Below are 6,000 nucleotides of genomic sequence, written 5' to 3'. Positions count from 1 at the left end.
TTTTAAATGGGTAAAACATTTAAATAGACATATGAACAAAGGAAATACATAGATAACAAACAAGCTCAGGAAAAGATGCTCAACATCATTAGTCATTAGAGAAATGCAAATAAGTCACAATGAGGTACATACCTATCAGAATGGCTAAAATTGAAAGGACTAATAATATTAGTTGTTGGCAAGAACGTAGGGTAACTGGAATTCTGATTCACTGCTAGCAGGAATGCAAAATAGTACTTTCACTTTGGAAAACAGTATGGCAGGGTTTTATAAAGCTACACTTAATACTTACCACGACTTAGTAATTCCACTGCCAGGAAAAATAAAAACACACTGGCAAATGAAGACCTGGGCACAAAGGTTTACAGCAGCTTTATGCATAACGGCCCCAAAGTGGAAACAACACAAAGTTTTCTTAATAACCTGGTATCAATAAATTGGTATACACCCATACAATGCATTATAATCAATCAATAAAAAGATACTAAATACAACATAGATGAAACTGAAAAGCATTATGATGAGTAAAATAATGTAACTTACACTTCAATCAACACTGCTTAAAAAATCTTTTTTTTTAAATCAGTCTAATTTTCCACCTTAGGAAGGTAGAAGAAAAGCAAGTCAAACATAAAGTATAAGGAAGGCAATAATGAAAAGAGCAAGGTCAATAAAGTGGACAAACAACTGAAAAAAACAAAAGCTTTCTCTTTGCAAAGATCAACCTCAAGCTGACATGACCAAGAAAAAAAGAGAAGACCCAAATAACCAAATAAAAAAGGGGCTATCAGTCCGGATCCCACAGATGTCAAGAGACTAACAGGAGAATATTCTGTTCGACTTTTGCATCAATACACTCTACAATTTAGGTGAAATGGACAAATTCCTTGAAAGAAAAAAATTACCAAAGCTGACTTAAGAAATATAACAGATGAATAATCTTAAGTCTATTAAATAAATTGAATTCATAAATAAATTGAATTCATAAATAAAAACTCTCCCAGGAAGAAAACTCCAGGCCCAGTTTGCTTAACTGGTGAATTCTATCAGATATTTAAGGAAAAAAATAATACCAATCTTACACAAACTCTTTTTAAAAACTTCTTCATTTATTCTACCAGGCTAGCATTACCCTTATGTCAAAGTCAGAAAAAGAAATTACAAGAAAAAAAAAATACAAGCCAATATTCTTTATGAATATTGACACAGAATTCTGTAACAAAGTATTAGCAAACTGAATCCAGGAATATAAACAATGAGTAATACATCATGACCAAGTAGGGTTTATTGCAGGAATACAAAGTTGGTTTAACACTCAAAAAGCAATGAAGTATAATTCCCTATATTTTCAAAATAAAGGAGAAAAATCATATGATCATCTTAATTGATGCACAAAAAGCACGTGAAAAATCCAAACATTCATGATTAAAACTCTCAGTAAACCAGAAAAAAACCCCTCTTCAAACTGATAATTTGTTAAAACAAACAAACCTACAGCTAACATCATATTCAATGAAAAATGAACACTTTTCCCCCAAAGATCAGGAACAAGGCAAAGACCTGTGTTCTCACCACTTGTATTCAACACTGTCCTGGAGGTCTAGCCACTGCAGTAAGAAAAAGAAATTAAAGGCATACATACTGTGAGAAAGAAGATATGATGATTATGGACACAGAAATCCTAAAAATACATTTCAAAGCCACTAGAATTTAGTAAGTGAATTTAGTAAGGTCACAGGACGCATCGTCAATATATTAAAAAATCAACTATATTTTTATATACTAGTAACAAGTAAAATGAAACTTTAAAAATGCCATTTATAATAGCTTCAAAACACATGAAATACTTAGTGACATATTTAACGAAGTATTGGTTAAGACCTATACACTGAAAACTACAAAAAACTGCTGAGAGAAAGTGAAGAGCTAAATAAACGGAGACATTTACTCCACTCATGGACTGGCAGTCTCAATATTCAGATGTCATTTCTTGCCAAACTGATCTATAGAAGTCAACACAGTCCCAATCAAAACCCCAGCGTTGGGGAAACGCAAATTACCATCACAGTGAGACACTATCTCACACTCCAATATTGGTAAGTACATAGAACAACGGGAACTTACACAATGCTGGTCAGTGCGTGATAGGACCACTTTAGAAAGTTTCTTAAAAAGTTAAAATTACATGCTGCCCATGACTCAGAAATTTCACTCTTAAGTGGAATTGAAGAGGAATGAAAAATACGAGCTAAAAAGCAGGATATGAGAAGGCTAAGAGCAGTCTTGCTCATAACAGCCAAAAGCTGGGAAGAGTTCAAATGCCCAACAACAGGGAAAATAATTATGTCATGTTCATACAACAGACATGGATTTAAAAACATGTTACATGAAAGAAGCCAGAGACTACGAATACATATATAAGATTCCATTTATATGAAATTCAAGAACTGACAAAACTAATTTATAGTAAGGGAAATGAGAAAGCAAGTTTGGGCCTCTGGTAGGGGGCGAGGAATTGACCACATAGAGGAAGAGGGGAATTCTTGGAATGCCAGAAATGCCTTTACTGGGGTTGTGGTTCCACAGGGATGTGCATCCATTTTGCAAAACTTATTAAGCTATACACTTCAAATTAGTACATTTTACTGTTTGTAATTTTATACCTCAGTAAAATGTATTTAAAAAGTAAAAACTAAAATAAAAAATGAATTGTCCTTGGTCTGCTCTGTCTAAAAGCTACCACATCGCATTGGGGCAGGCTGAGGGGACATCCACAAGTCAGCTGAGCAACTACCAGCTGGCCCAGTTTTCCAAACCATCCCTCTAACTTCATAGACGACTTCAGTGGGTATTTCAGCCAGTCTTTAGATTCTTGCTTTGTTTTGTTTCATTTCATTTACTGGTATTGTTTCTTGTTGTATGAGTTGATGTGGAGATCCACCAACCCCCGCCCAAATTCGGTTCTTTTCTTTTCCTCTATCACCAAATTACACTTCTGTCTTTTCTCTCAAGAGTATATTTATTCCCGAGCATGAGGGACATTCCAGAAACAAACAACTATAAAAATGTTCCCAAGTATGACGAGGAACTATCATGCCAGGAGCCAGATAAAGAAGAGCTTTGAGCTCCAGATGCAGATGAAATTCTCCCACCCTGACCACCGAAATGTCTACATCTTGGAAGTTATTATTTTTTTTCAGACTCAGCCCCAGGATTAACTGGCTGCAAATAAGCCAGTTTCAAAACCATCTGCTCCATATACGGTTAAAACTTTACTACTAAGGCCTGTCTGTGTAGTTTTTCTTCAGTACTAAGAGGAGCATGACTTCAAAGTTTTTGAAAAACCAGGATGTTGGGCAAGTTTTTAGGGTTGGCAGATCTCTGCCATGCTTCTTAGTAACCACAGCAAGTTTCTGCCTCATTGACACCACAAAGCAAGGGCACACACATGGTAAGAGAATACCACACACAACTCCATGTGGTCTCCATCCCAAACACAAATGCCCAAATACTGAGCAGATACAGGCACCAAGACACAAGTTACTTTTCTGATGGAACAGGGAACACCAAAACTGTAACAAACAATTGTGCTGCATTTTCAAGACTAAAAAGATCAAAGACGATGTCATAATCCCAATAACAACAACAACCATGTAATTCAGTAAAATAATTCAGTTAGAAAAGAAGAAACAGTTATCCAGAGGTTGGACTTGACACAAATGCACCCGTTAAGACAAGAATAAGCCTGGCAAAACCAAGTTCTTTGAATAGCTGAGAACTACAAAGCCCAAGCTTGGGCAGGGGCAGAGCAACAGAATCCTTGATAGACACACAAAAATGCCCTAAAAAGGCACAAGAAAGAAAATACTTTTACTACAAACACACACATGTGAGACTACTTAGTAAACAGAGAACCAATATTTATTACCACAATAATTTCTGGAACCACCTTACACTGCTTACCAGTAATAATAAATGATGCTCCTAATGGTGACCTTCAGTCATCAGGAAACATCAAAGTGTGCTCAGTACCCCTTCCTAAAAACAGCAGCACGTGCAATTTGTCTATGAAGGTGGCCAAAGAACAGTTATAACCTTCATCACTTCCCTACTTCACTTTTAAGTCCTCAGGCCGGTCCTCTCCCGAGGTCAGGCGTGTGGAACGCCCACTTCTAAGGGCAGTGTCCTGGCATTAGGAACTCTACCCTAGTGTTCACTCTCCTTAGAAATGGAAATGGTTCCAGACAGAATTTATGTCTATGTCCCAGCCGTCTGCAGAACCACGACACAGATTAAATGATTTTTTTTAAAGTTTTCCAGCATATTTCGAAAATGAGATTTCTCCTGTTATTATACAACTTCTTCCACAGAAAAAAAAGTTCTTCCTGGGGTTACAGTTGGCTGAAAGCAATGAATCTTGTTTGGATCAGGAAAATGCACTTTACAGGTACAAGGTAAATGAGCTTCAAGTTCTGCACCCTCTTTAACAAGCAGCCTGTCTCTCACAGAAACCCGCCGAGTGGAGTCGGAGGCTGTGGCTGACGCCCGGGACCCCTTGAGACCGGCATCCCGCTTCGATCTGCTTGTGACCGTCAGCATTACTGGTGCCTTTATCCTGGGCAGCCCGAGACGGGCGAGGCGCGCCCGGCGCCCAACGCCAGGACGGGCGGGCGGCGGCTGCCGGACACGGCCGCGCACAGCCGCTCATGGCCCCTCACCGGCTTGGGAGGCGGGACCGGAAGTGGCAGGGCGGGACCTCAGCTGCGCTCGCCCGCGGCTTCCGCGACGCGTTTGTTTGTTCTTTAATCGAAGTAACTGGGGATTGAACCCAGGCCCTCATACATGCTGGGCATGCGCTCCACCACTGAGCTGTACCCTCCCCCCTTGTAGGTTTCAGAGTTTTGCCCTCCCTACTCTTCACCTTCATATGACAGCCCTGGCAAAGGGACGGAAGTCACAAAAGCGACGAGAAGCCACGCAGGGCAGAGTGAGTCACAGGTCACTGAGCTCTAGTCAGTTTTCAGTTCTTGAATTCCTTGGCCACGACAGGAATGTCACTATGAGAAAAACGACAAACGGGCAAGGGAGTGGGCGGTTAGGCCAGCCCACCCTCATGGAGGTTCCCTGCCTGCCTCAAAATTCCCTGGAGATTGGGAGTGCTTGTTAAATTGCAGCTTCTCGGTCTACACCCTGGATCTATGGACGCAGAATCTTTGGAGGGAAACTCAGGAATCTGCGTGTAAACAAACATCCTAGATGATAACTTGGTCCCCCGGGATCCATCCACCCGCACCCAAGGAGCCTGATGACCACTTAGAGAACTTGTTTTTCTTTTTCAGATTCCATTTCTCTTTTATTCATCCATGCCTTTTCATTAGTATTTAATGCCAATCATGTTGTATTTGACAGTCTCTAGAAAGTTTTCGACTTTTGAGCAATAGGCTTTGTGGGGAAGGATAAAAGGAATAAGCTTTCAACTCGCACAGTTGCCAATGGCAGAAAGTTCTCTGGATTCCGACACTTCATTTCCATTTTTTTTTCTCCAAAATTAGGTTTAACAACTTTATTTCCAGATGGGAAGTAAGAGAATTAGAAGAGACGAAAAGCAGCCTTCCTGAGCACTGGAAGTTTCAAATGTCTGTGACCCAAAAGTAGGGCTGGGGAAGCAAATAATAAATAACAGCATAGGCTGCTTCCCTCATCATCGTCATCAACGTGACGTCACTTCAAGAGCCGTCGTCCTGGATTCCCACGGCTTTGTCAGGGATTCTTTCATTCCAAATAAGACAACCACTCCCCAGGACATCCTCAGCCCTGCCAGCCAGTTCAGTGTTACCATTATTTTTGCACCCCGAAAAGATGGAAATGAATGAACTTACAAGGCTATTTTGATGTGAACATAATTTGTTTTCTAAGTATTTCAAATCTAAAATTTTACTGGGCTACCAGACCTAGAACTTCGTGAGATCGTCTTTCTCTTGCAACCTGTCACCTAGCTGA

This window comes from Camelus dromedarius, chromosome 4 (genome assembly GCF_036321535.1).
Source record: "Camelus dromedarius isolate mCamDro1 chromosome 4, mCamDro1.pat, whole genome shotgun sequence".
NCBI classification, from domain to species: domain Eukaryota; kingdom Metazoa; phylum Chordata; class Mammalia; order Artiodactyla; family Camelidae; genus Camelus; species Camelus dromedarius.
The sequence above is the reverse complement of the archived record's forward strand: the minus strand, read 5'-3'. Positions refer to the sequence as shown.